At 43.5% G+C, this 16,967-nt stretch overlaps 1 long non-coding RNA gene across 1 annotated transcript in view; it reads left to right on the forward strand.

Moving 5' to 3' along the window:
• Window positions 1–16,967, forward strand: part of LOC130308187 (uncharacterized) — a 71,886-nt gene that overhangs the window by 44,453 nt on the left and 10,466 nt on the right. The gene's annotated exons all lie outside the window — the stretch shown is intronic.

Below are 16,967 nucleotides of genomic sequence, written 5' to 3' on the forward strand. Positions count from 1 at the left end.
GTATCTCAGTAGTCTCCTGGGAGTTGTAGTTCCCCAACACCTCTATTGTATCTCTGTAGTCTCCTGGGAGTTGTAGTTAACCAACACCTCTATTGTATCTCTCTAGTTTCCTGGGGGTTGTAGTTCACCAACACCTATATTGTATCTCTGTAGTCTCCTGGGATTTGTAGTTCACCTATATAAAATTGTATCAGTAGTCTCCTGGGAGTTGTAGTTCCCCAACACCTACATTGTATCTCTGTGGTCTCCTGGGAGTTGTAGTTCACCAACTCCTCTATTGTATCAGAAGTCTCCTGGGGGTTGTAGTTCACCAACACCTCTATTGTATCTCTGTAGTCTCCTGGGAGTTGAAGTTCACCAACTCCTCTATTGTATCAGTAGTCTCCTGGGAGCTGAAGTTCACCAACACCTCTATTGTATCTCTGTAGTCTCCTGGGAGTTGTAGTTCATCAACACCTATATTGTATCTCTGTAGTCTCCTGGGAGTTGTAGTTCACCAACACCTCTATTGTATCTCTGTAGTCTCCTGGGAGTTGTAGTTCATCAACACCTATATTGTATCTCTGTAGTCTCCTGGAAGTTGTAGTTCACCAACACCTCTATTGTATCTCTGTAATCTCCTGGGAGTTGTAGTTTACCAACACATCTATTGTATCTCTGTAGTCTCCTGAGAGTTGTAGTTCACCAACACCTCTATTGTATCTCAGTAGTCTCCTGGGAGTTGTAGTTCCCCAACACCTCTATTGTATCTCTGTATTTTCCTGGGGGTTGTAGTTCACCAACACCTATATTGTATCTCTGTAGTCTCCTGGAAGTTGTAGTTCACCAAAACCTCTATTGTATCTCAGTAGTCTCCTGGGAGTTGTAGTTCCCCAACACCTCTATTGTATCTCTGTAGTCTCCTGGGAGTTGTAGTTAACCAACACCTCTATTGTATCTCTGTAGTTTCCTGGGGGTTGTAGTTCACCAACACCTCTATTGTATCTCTGTAGTCTCCTGGGAGTTGTAGTTCATCAACACCTATATTGTATCTCTGTAGTCTCCTGGGAGTTGTAGTTCACCAACACCTCTATTGTATCTCTGTAGTCTCCTGGGAGTTGTAGTTCATCAACACCTATATTGTATCTCTGTAGTCTCCTGGGAGTTGTAGTTCACCAACACCTCTATTGTATCTCTGTAGTCTCCTGGGAGTTGTAGTTCACCAACACCTCTATTGTATCTCTGTAGTCTCCTGGGAGTTGTAGTTCATCAACACCTATATTGTATCTCTGTAGTCTCCTGGAAGTTGTAGTTCACCAACACCTCTATTGTATCTCTGTAATCTCCTGGGAGTTGTAGTTTACCAACACCTCTATTGTATCTCTGTAGTCTCCTGGGAGTTGAAGTTCACCAACTCCTCTATTGTATCAGTAGTCTCCTGGGAGCTGAAGTTCACCAACACCTCTATTGTATCTCTGTAGTCTCCTGGGAGTTGTAGTTCATCAACACCTATATTGTATCTCTGTAGTCTCCTGGGAGTTGTAGTTCACCAACACCTCTATTGTATCTCTGTAGTCTCCTGGGAGTTGTAGTTCATCAACACCTATATTGTATCTCTGTAGTCTCCTGGAAGTTGTAGTTCACCAACACCTCTATTGTATCTCTGTAATCTCCTGGGAGTTGTAGTTTACCAACACATCTATTGTATCTCTGTAGTCTCCTGAGAGTTGTAGTTCACCAACACCTCTATTGTATCTCAGTAGTCTCCTGGGAGTTGTAGTTCCCCAACACCTCTATTGTATCTCTGTATTTTCCTGGGGGTTGTAGTTCACCAACACCTATATTGTATCTCTGTAGTCTCCTGGAAGTTGTAGTTCACCAAAACCTCTATTGTATCTCAGTAGTCTCCTGGGAGTTGTAGTTCCCCAACACCTCTATTGTATCTCTGTAGTCTCCTGGGAGTTGTAGTTAACCAACACCTCTATTGTATCTCTGTAGTTTCCTGGGGGTTGTAGTTCACCAACACCTCTATTGTATCTCTGTAGTCTCCTGGGAGTTGTAGTTCACCAACACCTCTATTGTATCTCAGTAGTCTCCTGGGAGTTGTAGTTCCCCAACACCTCTATTGTATCTCTGTATTTTCCTGGGGGTTGTAGTTCACCAACACCTATATTGTATCTCTGTAGTCTCCTGGGAGTTGTAGTTCACCAAAACCTCTATTGTATCTCAGTAGTCTCCTGGGAGTTGTAGTTCCCCAACACCTCTATTGTATCTCTGTAGTCTCCTGGGAGTTGTAGTTAACCAACACCTCTATTGTATCTCTGTAGTTTCCTGGGGTTGTAGTTCACCAACACCTCTATTGTATCTCTGTAGTCTCCTGGGAGTTGTAGTTCACCAACACCTCTATTGTATCTCAGTAGTCTCCTTGGAGTTGTAGTTCACCAACACCTCTATTGTATCTCTGTAGTCTCCTGGGAGTTGTAGTTCACCAACACCTCTATTGTATCTCTGTAGTTTCCTGGGAGTTGTAGTTCACCAACACCTATATTGTATCTCTGTAGTCTCCTGGGAGTTGTAATTCACACACCAGTGTTTACTACTCCCAGCATTCCCTGGTTGGGAAACACTGGCATACACACACACATAACAGGGACTACAACTCCCAGCATGTGTCATTCACACACAGAATCATCTCAAGTATGATATTTATTCCCTGTAGTCTATACACCACCAACTCCTGCAGTGTAATATGTCTCCTTCACACACATGTCCTCCCCTCCCCCCTCCCTGCTCTGTGGTTTGCTCTGTGTTTCCCCCGTGAAAACTTGAAACCTCCCCATGATAAGTGAGGTCCTGTGTAGACAGAGAAGGGGAGGGGGGAGGAGCTGTGTACGTCCTCATTCTCCCCCTGCTTGAATCTTACAGATAGGGGTGTTTCTGAGGCTGAGCCTTTGGCTGCCTCAGAAAGCACCTGCTTATGCATATGCAAACTTTTGTTTGGGGAACATTTGGGCAGGGATTTTTGACCACTACAGTTGTCCTTTAATATCTTGTACTGCCCCTTTGACAAGTATCACAGCTTGTAAACGCTTTTTGTATCCAGCCAAGAGTCTTTCAATTCTTGATTTAGGTATCATTCTTCCTTACAAAAGTCTTCCAGTTCTTTGAGATTTCTGGGCTGTCTGTCACGCACTGCTCTTTTAAGGTCTATCCATAGATTTTCAATTATGTTGAGGTCAGATGATTGTGAAGGCAATGGCAAAACCTTCAGTTTACCTCTTGATGTAATCATCAAGGAGCCTCTTGATGTAATCCCCTGTGGATTTTGAGGTGTGTTTAGGATAATTATCCATTTGTAGAAGCCATCCTCTCTTTAACTTCAGCTTTTTCACAGATGGCATCAAGTTAGCATCCAAAATTTGCTGAAATTTTATTGAATCCATTTTTCCTTCTACTCGTGTGATGTTCCCTGTGCCACTGGCTGCAATACAGCCCCAAAGCATGATTGATCTACCCCCATGCTTAACAGTTGGACAAAGGTTCTTTTCATTAAATTCTGTTCCCCTTCTTCTCCAAACGTACCTTTGCTCATTTCGGCCAAAAAGTTCAAATTTAACCTCATCGGTCCACAGAACTTGTTTCCAAAAGGCATCAGACTTGTCTATATATTCATTTGCAAAGTTCAAATGCTGATTTTTGTGGTGAGGAACGTAATAGAGGTTTTCTTCTGATGACTCTTCCATGAAGACCAAATTTGTACAAGTATCTCTTTATAGTGAAATAGTGTACCACAACTCCAGTGTCTGCAAGATCTTTATGGAGGGATTGTGCAGTCAAACGTGGGTTTTGAATTGTTTTTCTCACAATCCTGTTCTGTCTGATATTTTTCTTGGTCTTCCAGATCTTGATGTAACTTCCAATGTTCTTGATGACTGCCATTTCTTAATTACATTCCGAACAGAGGATATTGACATCTGAAAATGTTTTGTTATCTTCTTATAGCCTTCTCCAGCTTTGTGAGCGTCAACTATTTTCAGTTTCAGATGTCTAGACAACTACTTAGAAGAACTCATGGTGCTGCTTGTTGGGGCAAGGTCAAATGAGTCTGGGCATTTAAAACCTTTGAGACTGACATCACCTGGTCTTCCCAGATGATGATTGAGAACAATCCTTGACACTGGCAGGTCTCAGCTTTGCAAAGGGAGCAGTGCATGCTATAAATTCTGCAGGGTGCCCAAACTTTTGCAGACACCATTTTTTTTCCTGTTATTTTGAAAGTATAAATGATGGAAATAAAATCTAACTTTTGTTGACATATTATAAGAATGTCTAATCTTTAATTTGATGCCTTTTGGAGATTTTTTCCATCTTTCCTTGGCTTCTTTATGCACATTAATACAAATTTTTACCTGGGGTGCTCAAACTTTTGATCCCCACTGTAAATGGAGTTTAATGAAGGGATTTGCGCGATCGAATTGCGGTGATATTCACATTCGTTGCAAATCAAATTTTTCCTGAAATTCGTAACAAAGTCGGATTCATCAGATTCGATTCGCTCATCCCTAGATAGAATATTGTGTTGTTTCAAAAACTTGAGTATGGGTGGTTTCACACACAGTGGGGCAGTTTATAAAAAATCTATGTGCCTCAAATGCATCAAAACATGGTGCATATTATATATTGCATACACTTCCCATGACCTGCATGATTATGGGTGTGGCATTAAACAAAGTATGTAGTTTTCAAAAAATTACTATAATATAACATAATAGATTAGAAAACCTCTATTCAGTATAATAAGTTAGACAAGCCAACAGATGTCTGAAGAAATACTGGTAAATAGTTTTTTTTTTCCTTACGCCCAGACTGCCGTATACTGCTGGAATCACTCTCCAGTACGTTCTTCTTCCTGCATTTGAGGTCCAATATGTCACACTGCCACTCAGCTAATTGGCAGTTAATAGGCTGAAAGACAGTGTGAAACAAGGTCGGGCCCAGCCCAATAAATCACTCTGCCGCACAGCCTATCACTGGCCAAGACAAGACATCGCGGCAACTGAGTGGCATTGTGACGTGTTGGGCCTCAAACTGTAGTAGCCTTAAGGGAGTAGCAGGAGGTAAGTTATGGCTATTTGTTTTAATTGCTGTAGCCCAGGCAAAATAGAAGAACAAAAAAAATCACTCTTTTAAAATAATTCCTTAACAATTTGCCTGTTCAGGTTATATAGCCGAATTGCACACCACTAAGAGTTAAAATTTTATCCCAAATACTATATGGTATTTCCAATAACATAGAAATAGGTACAGTACAGTAAAAGAAGGCTTAGCATAACCACTATGAAATTGAATGCCAATAAAATGGAAATTGCATTAGACACTGACATGTAAAACAATATGCTTTAGAAGAAAGCCAATGCACTTGATCAGCTAAACAGAAATTCCATTATTGTATGCTATACATGTGTAATGTATGTGGAGGAAGCAGCGATAGTTATTCCACTTACTACATATTTTTACACATGCCCCCATTAACAGTGCAAGAAGCACAAATTCAGTCTCATCTCTTGTATGGAACCAGAACATCTGTTATTTTTATTCACTTATCGCTGAACTAACAAAAGTGATAGGTAAGGCTATGTCCAGACATGGTGGCTATTTTTGCAGAAAGCATTCTGAACACATATAGCAGAATTATCCAAGGTGGATTAAAGAGCATGCTGTAGATTATCAAATGCACAGCATAGCTACTATAAGCGTCTTGGTCATTTCCCTTTTTTGCAAGTAATGCAACAAAATCAGCTGCAGATTCTGGGTACCACATATATGGATTTTGTAGTGGACATGCTTTGGGTCATTTCTATAGAGGAAAAAATCTGTACCTACTGTATTTGTACCTACTGTATTTTCCGGAAGAGGGGCGGAGCGGGTTGCGGGAGTGACACCCGCAGCAGGCGCCCTGATTGGTCGGCCGGTAATCCTGCCGACGAATCAGGGCGATCGTGAGGTGGCACCAGTGCCACCTCACCCCTGCAGGCTCTGGCTGTTCGGGGCCGTCGGAGACGGCCCCGAACAGCCTGTAATTCCGGGTCACTGGAGACCCGATTGACCCGGAATCTGCCGCAGATCGCTGGACTGAATTGTCCAGCGATCTGCGGCCATCGCCGACATGGGGGGGCATAATGACCCCCCTGGGCGATATGCCCCGATGCCTGCTGAACGATTTCAGCAGGCAACGGGCACCGGCTCCCCTCCAGCTAGCGGCGGGGGTGCCGGGATTTGACAGGGCGTACTCAAACGTCCTGAGTCCTTAAGGACTCGGAAAAGGGGCCGTTTGAGTACGTCCTGCGTCCTTAAGGGGTTAAGCAACTAGACATTTTTCTGTGTATAATGGAAAGTTGTAAAATATCTCACTGGCTGGTGTTAGGAAATAGCTTATCACTTTGTGACGCCAGGGCTTGGTCCAAGGTTGGAGACAGATTCTTCTGGGTCAGACACGGGGAGTAAATGAACACACCAACATCAGGTTACGGATAACTGTCTTTACTGAGCAGTGTACAAATGTTGATACACACAGACAGTTATGGTGCAGAGTGGAGAGGATGCAGTGTAACCCTTTGGGAGCCCTATCGCCTTGCTGGGACTTATGGTTCATTCACCCAATAGATTGATACTGACTTGAGACAGGACTGAAGATTGTTCAGGGTAGCTAGGATTCTGTCAAGGCCCTGTAGCTTTCTCCGCCAGTGCATGAATTTTCACAGTGCAGGTGATCCTTGCAAAATGACTGGATAAGACTTGAAATTACAGATTTGTTTTGCGCCTTCCCTTAGAGCTTCTCCACACACCTCACACCTTTACCACACTGGTGCTGAGGAACAAATGAACTCTGAACTGCTCCCCCCCACTACACTATATGGCCAAGAATTTAGGGGTTCCCATTGGGCATACAGGGTCTCATGGTCTTGCACTGCTACACACTTAAATACACATACAAATAACAGATTACATAATCCTTATGAAAATAGATTAACCATTTGATAAAGTACTTAATCATAATAATAATAACATTCAGTCCTTTAGTGGGCCCAACACCTGTGTCGCAGGTCTGCCTGAGGAATTCCAAAGCCACAGGACAGCCTTTGGTGTTGGGTCACCACACATCTGTCCTGTTTGTGTGATAGACACACAAGTCTAAAACTGTAAGGCCATGTTCACGAGTCAGAATTTTCGAGCGGAATCCAGACATTCCACAAAAACAGCCTCAACAGCCTTAGGCCATGTTTACACATGGATTTTACACGTTTTTTGGTGTGGATTCTGTGTCACAATCTGTGATAAATCTGCTTTTAATAGTGTTATCAATAGGAAATTTGCTTCACTAAATTTTTTTAAATCAGTTTCTTGGAACTGAATTTTTAATTGGTGATATTGGATTTTCTTTGTCAAATGATAGTGTGTGAACATACCCCAATGGTATCGCTACATGTGGAAATTCCAAATTCTGCATTCCGCTAAATTTAAAGACTTGTTTAAATTTTGTGGAATTCCATTTTAGATTTCCGAATTAGAGTGGAATCTATACTTTTAAAACACAGAAATTCTGCTCATATTCTGCTCAAATTCTGTGCAAATTCTGCAAATCTGCAGAAAATCTTCATTCTCCTTTTCTGTACGGAATTTGAGTGGAAAAGTAGAATTTCCACCATGTGAACATAGCCTAAGGGTGTATTCACACATACAGCATCTTGCACATATTTGATGCACGGAATTTAACCTCTTGGGGACACAGGGCGTAAAGGTATGCCCTGCATCCCCTGTCCTTACGTGCCCGTACGCCTGTGGGAATTCTGGTCCCTGCCACTCGCCGGGCGGGGACCAAACCGGGATGCCTGCTGAAATCAATCCTGACACATCGACAAGGGGGATCCTGAGACCCCCCCCTCCCATATCGGCAATTCAGACCAGTGATCCGCAGCGATTCCAGGTCATTGGGGACCCGATGACCTGGAGAAGGAAGATGATCAGTGGTGTAATATACACCACCAATGATTTTTCGTACTCTCCTGGGAAATGGCAGTGATGCCACCCCCTGGGACAGCTGTGATTGGGCGGTTGTAGTGACTGCACCAATCACAGTATATGGGGAGGGGGGAGGAGAGCAGGAGCTTGTTTCTCACCTCTGCTCAGCACCATTTTGTGTATTCTCCCCCCTCAAAGTAAAAAAAAGTGCCCCCTGGCACTGTTTCTTTGCCCCCTGTCACATTAGAGCTTAGGTACAGTTTAGATTAGGCAGGGACTGTACTTTGGAGGATAAAAATAAAAAATACAAAATTTGTGACGTACCATCCGTAGGTGTCCGTGGGTCCACAGCACCTTTAGCTGCATGACCCGGGCCCTACAGGGTCGCTGCGGTCTGCCCCAGGGTTTTTTTTTTTTTGGGTGCAGACCTTTTTTTTTTATTTTTTGAAAACTGTATGTTCCATATAAAAGAGTGGCTGGCCACTGTTAGCTAAAGCTCACCCACTGCTGATCAGTCCCGTAGTACTGATCAGCATTTTTTTGTAGTGCAGGTGCTTTTTGGGGAATTATAAGCATCTTTTTTATTTTATTTTTGCATTAGTTAGGCGGTCTGTGGCACCAGTAACAGGCCTGTGCTGTGTGGACGAACCGTATCTGTATGTGCGGCCTGTCCCACCGCTGTCAGTGATTTATCACTGATCAGCGTTTTTTTTGGGTTCAGACGGGTGGCTTTTTTTGAGTTTTAGCAGTTTATTGTTTTATTTATTGGGATTTTCATGTGGGGGTCTGTGTACGTGACACCAACCACTGTTCTTGGCTGAGTGGCCGGACCCCCAACTGACTTCTGCGCACCCTGCCGCCACCAGTGCGCACACCACTGATTAGGTAAATGTTTGTTTTTTTTGGCACAGGGATTTTTGCGCTAGAAGTCCTTTTTTTTGTTTTTTTTTGTTTAGTTTTATTTTATATTTTTATATTTTTGCTGTTAGTTGGTGGGTTAGGGAGGGTTAGGGTGGGTTAGGGTAGGGCAGGAAGTAAAAGCACACACCACATGCAGCACATACGTGAATAAAGTTTTTCCCCCACACACCCCCACCCCCATTAGAGTAGGGATATGGCCTGCAGGGCATTTTCAGTGGAGGGGACATATGCCATACTTGCCTCCAACACTGAAAGCGCCACAGAGGACAAGGAAAACCCCACCTTCCTTATTTCCTCTTCCTCCTCATCATTTAGTTCTGATGATGAGCCACCCAGTGGCATTGCTAAGGTTAATATCACGCGGTGCGGTAGAAAATTGTGTCACCCCCTTAATACCACCCAAAATGTATTTTTTAGCCTGGATGCCTATAGTGTAGTATGTCAGGGAAAATTATTTTCTGTGCAATAATCAAATATACCAATTGGCAAGTAGGTGAAACAACATGTGAAACTACAGCTCCCTGAATGATCTGAGGGTATGCTGGGAGTTGTTGTTTCACCCATCATCATTGCAGAACTTACAAGTGACTCCAGCTTTGATTGCACATAGTGAGGAGAATACACAATTATATTAGTAACTTACAGGTCTGTGTTCATTTTGTGGAGTGGTACAAGAAATACCTTTGAACAATTGGTACAGGCTATTGACACCAATGACATTGGCCTTCTTTTTACTTTTGAAACCTAGGAAAGGGAACTTAATTTTTTGGATATCAACATCATCAGGATAAAGACGGTACACTTCAAAGGAAAATTTTACGTGAAGTTACTTCCACAAATAGCCTCCTGAGGTGGGAGAGTTACCACCCGGGCCCCCTGGGGCATTTTTTCCGCCTCAGGAGGAACTGTTCACGCCCAGAGGACTACAGAAAGGAAGCACGGATCATGAAACAACATTTTTGTGATAGAGGATACCCAGATTATATACTCAACAAGGCCTCCACGAGATCGCGGTGTGAACTTTTGACTCCCAAGCAGAGCACCAACATCTCGACCATTTCAGCATATGCTAGAATCATTGGTACATATAACAAATTATCTACTTCTGTAGATGACATCATATCAAAACACTGGGACATACTAAAATTATCACCGACCTACCTCAGATCACCTATAGACGAGGTCGCAGTCTGGGTGACATGCTCGTTCACAGCCACCTCCTACAATCTAATTCCACCTCACAAACCTGGTTAGGCCGCATGTCACCCACCAAAAGCTGTTTCAAGTGGGGTCACTGTCGGGCCTGTCAGTATGTCACTAAAACCTACACCTTACCACATCAAAAGGAACAAACTACTATACAACACTTTATAAATTGATCCACTAAGGCAGTTATTTATCTTGCGGTATGTTCTTGTCCTTATTCATATGTAGGGAAAACCAGCAGAGAGTTTGAGAAAAGGATACTGGAGCACATTGGGGACATTAGGAACCATCGAGATACCTCTGTTGCAAATCACATCAATAATGTTCATGGGGGCGCCTTCGACTAGCTATCATTCATTGGCATCGATAGGGTATTCATCTGAGAGAAAAGGGGACCTTGATAGAATACTACTCCAGAAAGAATGCCGCTGGATTTATAAACTAAACACTGTAGCCTCCATGGGCCTCAATGAGCAAATCCAATTTGAGTGTTTTCTTTCATTTTAATTTTTGTTCCATGTGACCCTGCACTGGATGACCTACTAGGGAGTCAGGGGCGGCTGTAGTCAGCCGTAAGAAGTAAATGGTCATCTGCTTAGAACAGGTGACCTAATAGCTGGTTGCAGGAGGTGCCTGTGCGGGACCGCCCTTTTTAGGGTGGCCACCCCGACTAGGCTTCAGGGCCCTATAACAGGGACGAGTAGGGTTAGATCAGCTCTCTTAGTGCCATGACAATTCTCCTCCCATTTCAACTAGTCCCTTATCTCCCCTTAGTGCAGGGACACATGGAACTCCACGTTGGGCCCTCCCCCTGTAGGTATCTTTGTTAATATCCACTTGACTCATTATGTTGGCAGAATTTCATCATAGCAACAATTGGTAAAACTCAACATCACATCCCACTGTCCCTAATGTGCTCTCTACACATATATACATTACATCTATATACCTCTGATTGTTATAGTCACTAATGGTCTGTGCCTGCTTGGGAGTCTCACCTCTATTTTGGCGTTTATAGTGTTCATCTACCTTAGATGTCCCATACACTATAATAAAGAACTATTTAATATACAGTCTCACCTCTATCTTGGCACTTGTGTTGTTAATCTACCTTAAATGCCCAATACATTGTGATAAATGGTCATTTAACCCCTTAAGGAGCAGGCCATTTTACACCTTAGGACCAGAGCGTTTTTTGCACATCTGACCACTGTCACTTTAAACATTAATAACTCTGGAATGCTTTTAGTTATCAATCTGATTTCAAGATTGTTTTTTCGTGATATATTCTACTTTAACATAGTGGTAAAATTTTGTGGTAACTTGCATCCTTTCTTGGTGAAAAATCCCAAAATTTGATGAAAAATTTGAAAATTTTGCATTTTTCTAACTTTGAAGCTCTCTGCTTGTAAGGAAAATGGATATTCAAAATATTTTTTTATTTTATTCACATATACAATATGTCTACTTTATGTTTGCATCATAAAATTGACATGTTTTTACTTTTGGAAGACACCAGAGGGCTTCAAAGTTCAGCAGTAATTTTCCAATTTTTCACAAAATTTTGGACCTCGCTTTTTTTCAGAGACCAGTTCAGGTTTGAAGTGGATTTGAAGGGTCTTCCCATTAGAAATACCCCACAAATGACCCCATTATAAAAACTACACCCCCCAAAGTATTCAAAATGACAATCAGTAAGTGTTTTAACCCTTTAGGTGTTTCACAGGAATAGCAGCAAAGTGAATTTATTTTTTACACTCGCATGTTCTTGTAAACCCAATTTTTGAATTTTTACAAGGGGTAAAAGGAGAAAATATATACTTATATTTGTAGCCCAATATCTCTCGAGTAAGCACATACCTCATATGTCTATGTAAAGTGTTCGGCGGGCGCAGTAGAGGGCTCAGAAGCGAAGGAGCGACAAGGGGATTTTGGAGAGTATGTTTTTCAGAAATGGTTTTTGGGGGGCATGTTGCATTTAGGAAGCCCCTATGGTGCCAGAACAGAAAAAATAACCCACATGGTATACCATTTTGGAAACTAGACCCCTTGGGGAACGTAACAAGGAATAAAGTGAGCCTTAATACCCCACAGGTGTTTCACGACTTTTGCATATGTAAAAAAAAATTTTTTTTTCACTAAAATGTGTGTTTCCCCCCAAATTTCATAGTTACATAGTTAGTACGGTCGAAAAAAGACACATGTCCATCAAGTTCAACCAGGGAATTAAGGGGTAGGGGTGTGGCGCGATATTGGGGAAGGGATGAGATTTTATATTTCTTCATAAGCATTAATCTTATTTTGTTCCAGGAATGTATCTAATCCTGTTTTAAAGCTGTTAATTGTTCCTGCTGTGACCAGTTCCTGAGGTAGACCGTTCCATAAATTCACAGTCCTCACGGTAAAGAAGGCGTGTCGCCCCTTGAGACTAAACTTTTTCTTCTCCAGACGGAGGGAGTGCCCCCTCGTCCTTTGGGGGGGTTTAACCTGGAACAGTTTTTCTCCATATTTTTTGTATGGGCCATTAATATACTTATATACGTTTATCATATCCCCCCTTAAACGTCTCTTCTCAAGACTAAACAATTGTAACTCCTTTAATCGCTCCTCATAGCTAAGATGTTCCATGCCCCATATTAGTTTAGTCGCGCGTCTCTGCACCCTTTCCAACTCCACAGTGTCCCTTTTATGGACTGGTGCCCAAAACTGAACAGCATATTCCAGGTGAGGCCGTACCAATGTTTTATAAAGGGGGAGTATTATGTCCCTGTCCCTTGAGTCCATGCCTCTTTTGATACATGACAATATCCTGCCGGCTTTGGAAGCAGCAGCCTGACATTGTATGCTATTCTGTAGTCTGTGATCTACAAGTACACCCAGATCCTTCTCTACCAGTGACTCTGACAGTTTAATCCCCCCTAAGACATACGACGCATGCAGGTTATTAGTACCCAGATGCATAACCTTACATTTATCCACATTGAACCTCATTTGCCAAGTGGATGCCCAGACACTTAGTCTATCCAAGTCATCTTGTAACTTATGCACATCCTCTATAGACTGTACCGTGCTACAAAGCTTGGTGTCATCTGTAAAGATAGAAACAGAGCTGTTAATGCCATCCTCTATATCATTGATAAATAAATTAAACAACAGCGGGCCCAGTACTGAACCTTGGGGTACACCACTAATAACCGGGGACCAATCAGAGTACGAATCATTGACCACCACTCTCTGGGTACGATCCATGAGCCAGTGTTCAATCCAGTTACAAACTAAAATTTCCAAACCCAAAGACCTTAACTTACCTGTCAGACGTTTATGAGGGACAGTATCACATTTTTGCCAGGGATAATAGCAGAAAATACCCCCCACAATTTGTAACCCCATCTCTTCTGAGTATGGAGGTACCCCATAAATTGGCATGAAGTGCATTACGGGCGAACTACAATGCTCCGAAGAGAAGGAGTGATATTTGACTTTTTGAGAGCAAATTTTGCTCGGGGGGCATGTCGCATTTAGGAAGCCCCTATGGTGCCAGAACAGCAAAAAAAAAACACATGGCATACCATTTTGGAAACTAGACCCCTTGAGGAACGTAACAAGGAATAAAGTGAGCCTTAATACCCCACACGGGTTTCACGACTTTTGCATATGTAAAAAAATATATTTTTTTTTTTCACTAAAATGTGTGTTTCCCCCCAAATTTCACATTTTTGCAAGGGTTAATAGCAGAAAATACCCCCCAAAATTTGTAACCCCATCTCTTCTGAGTATGGAGGTACCCCATAAGTGGACCTGAAGTGCACTACGTGCGAACTACAATGCTCAGAAGAGGAGGAGCACCATTGAGCTTTTGGAAAGAATTCGTTTGGAATGGTAGTCAGGGGCCATGTGCATTTACAAAGCCCCCCCCACATGTGACCCCATTTTGTAAACTACACCCCTCACAGAATTTAACAGTGGACCCCCCCACATGTGACCCCATTTTGTAAACTACACCCCTCACAGAATTTAATAAGTGGTGCAGTGAGCATTTACACCCCACTGGCGTTTGACAGATCTTTGGGACAGTGGGCTGTGCAAATGGAAAATTACATTTTTCATTTTCACGGATCACTGTTCCAAAAATCTGTCAGACACCTGTGGGGCGTAAATGCTCACTGTACCACTTATTACATTACATGAGGGGTGTAGTTTCCAAAATGGGGTCACATATGGGGGGGGTACATTGTTCTGGTACCATGGGGGCTTTGTAAACACAAGTGGCCTTCAATTCCGGACAAATTTTCTCTTCAAAATCCCAATGGCGCTCCTTCTCTTCTGAGCATTGTAGTGCACCCATAGAGCACTTTACATCCACATATGGGGTATGCTCTTACTCAGAAGAAATTGGGTTACAAATTTTGAGGGGCTTTTTTTTATTTTCCCTTGTGAAAATGAAAAATTTAGGGTGACACCAGCATTTTAGTGAAAAAATTTTTTTTTCACTTTCCCATCCAACTTTAATGAAAATTTGTCAAACACCTGTGGGGTGTGCAGGCTCACTATACCCCTTGTTACGTTCCGTGAGGGGTGTCGTTTCCAAAATGGGGTCACATGTCTGTATTTATTGTTTTGTGTTTATGTCAGAACCACTGTAAAATCAGCCACCCCTCTGCAAATCACCAATTTAGGCCTCAAATGTACATAGTGCGCTCTCACTCCTGAGCCTTGTTGTGCACCCGCAGAGCATTTTACGCCTGCATATGGGGTATCTCCGTACTCAGGAGAAATTGCGTTACAAATTTTGGGGGTCTTTTTTTCCTTTTACCTCCCGTGAAAATAAAAAGTAAAGGACAACACCAGCATGTTAGTGTAAAAAAAAATTTTTTTTTACACTAACAGGCTGGTGTAGACCCCAACTTTTCTTTTTCATAAGGGGTAAAAGGAAAAAAAGCCCCCAAAAGTAGTAACGCAATTTCTCCCGAGTACGGAGATACCCCATATGTGGCACTAAACTGTTTCCTTGAAATACTAAGTGGCTGTCCGGAAATGCTGGGAGTTGTTGTTTTGCAACAGCTGGAGGCTCTGTTTTGGAAACACTGCCGTACAATACGTTTTTTATTTTTTATTAGGGGGACAGTGTAAGGGGGTGTATATGTTGTGTTTTACTCTTTATTATGTGTAAGTGTAGTGTAGTGTTTTTAGGGTACATTCACACTGGCAGGTTTACAGTGAATTTACCGCTAGGAGTTTGCGCTGCGGTGAAAAATTTGCCACAGCCCAAACTTGAAGCAGAAAACTTACTGTAAACCCGCCAGTGTGAATTTACCCTGTACGTTCACATGGGGGGGCAAACCTCCAGCTGTTTCAAAACTACAACTCCTAGCATGTACTGACAGACCGTGCATGCTGGGAGTTGTACTTTTGCAACAGCTGGAGGCACACTGGTTGGAAAACCTTCAGTTAGGTTCTGTTACCTAACTCAGTATTTTCCAACCAGTGAGCCTCCAGCTGTTGCAAAACTTCAACTCCCAGCATGTACTGATCGCCGAAAGGCATGCTGGGAGATGTAGTTATGCAACAGCTGGAGGGATCGCAACTACAACTCCCAGCATGCAGAGACAGCTGTTTGCTGTTTAGGCTTGCTGGGAGTTGCAGTTTTGCAACATCTGTAGAGCTATAGTTTAGAGACCACTGCATAGTGGTCTCCAAACTGTGGACCTCCAGATGTTGCAAAACTACAACTCCCAGCATGCCCAGACAGCAAACTGCTGTCTGGGCATGCTGGGAGTTGTAGTTTTGCAAGATCTGAAGGTGCACAGTATAGAGATCACTTTGCAGTGGTCTCAAACTGTAGACCTCCAGCTGTTGCAAAACTGCAACTCCCAGCAAGCCTAAACAGCTCTCTGGGCATGCTGGGAGTTGTAGTTTTGCAACATCTGGAGGGTTACAGTTTAGAGACCACTATAGTGGTCTCAGACTGTAGCCCTCCAGATGTTGCTAAATAACTCACCGGCTTCCGTTGGATCCAGGGAGCTGCGTCGCGGTCCTCTTCTTCCGTCGATCGTCGCCCGCTGCCGCCACTGATCGTCGCCGCTGCCGTCGCCGATGGGTAAGTGGATCTTCGGCGCCGGTCCCTGTCGGTTTCCCCGTTCTGCCCCGCCTATTGTGGGAGGGCAGGACGGGGAAACCGAAAGTAAATCCCTCCGCCCCAGATCTGCTATTGGTGGTCGCGTCTAGACCACCAATAGCAGAGATAGGAGGGGTGGCAACCCTGCCACCTCACTCCTATCGCTACAGGGGGATCGTGGGTGTCTAGGACACCCGCGATCCCCCTTCTATTCCGGGTCACCGGGTCACCATAGACCCGTATGACCCGGAATCGGCGCAAATCGCAAGTGTGAATTCACTTGCGATTTGCGCCGATCGCCGACATGGGGGGGTCTAATGACCCCCCTGGGCATTTGCGCGGGGTGCCTGCTGATAGATATCAGCAGTCACCCCGGCGCGATCCCCGCCCGGAGTGCGGCGGGGACCGAAATTCCCACGGGCGTACAGGTACGCCCTTGGTCCTTAAGTACCAGGGAGCAAAGGCGTACCTGTACGCCCTTGGTCCTTAAGGGGTTAATATACAGCTCACTGGAGCTGCAATTGTTTGTGTAGTCCGAATTTGAGATCTACCTGGCAATCTAGTCTTGTTTACTATTACGCTCCATGCGGCGTGACATTCTGTGCTGGCATATACTCATCAATGTGCACGCCCTCCGTGATGGTTTCTCTCAATGGGCGCGGACAAGCGCGCTCTTATACACTGCTCTGAGCGGATCAGACGCAATCTTCTCGCTGGAACCCGCGAG

The sequence above is a fragment of the Hyla sarda genome, chromosome 1 (assembly GCF_029499605.1).
Source record: "Hyla sarda isolate aHylSar1 chromosome 1, aHylSar1.hap1, whole genome shotgun sequence".
Lineage (NCBI taxonomy): Eukaryota > Metazoa > Chordata > Amphibia > Anura > Hylidae > Hyla > Hyla sarda.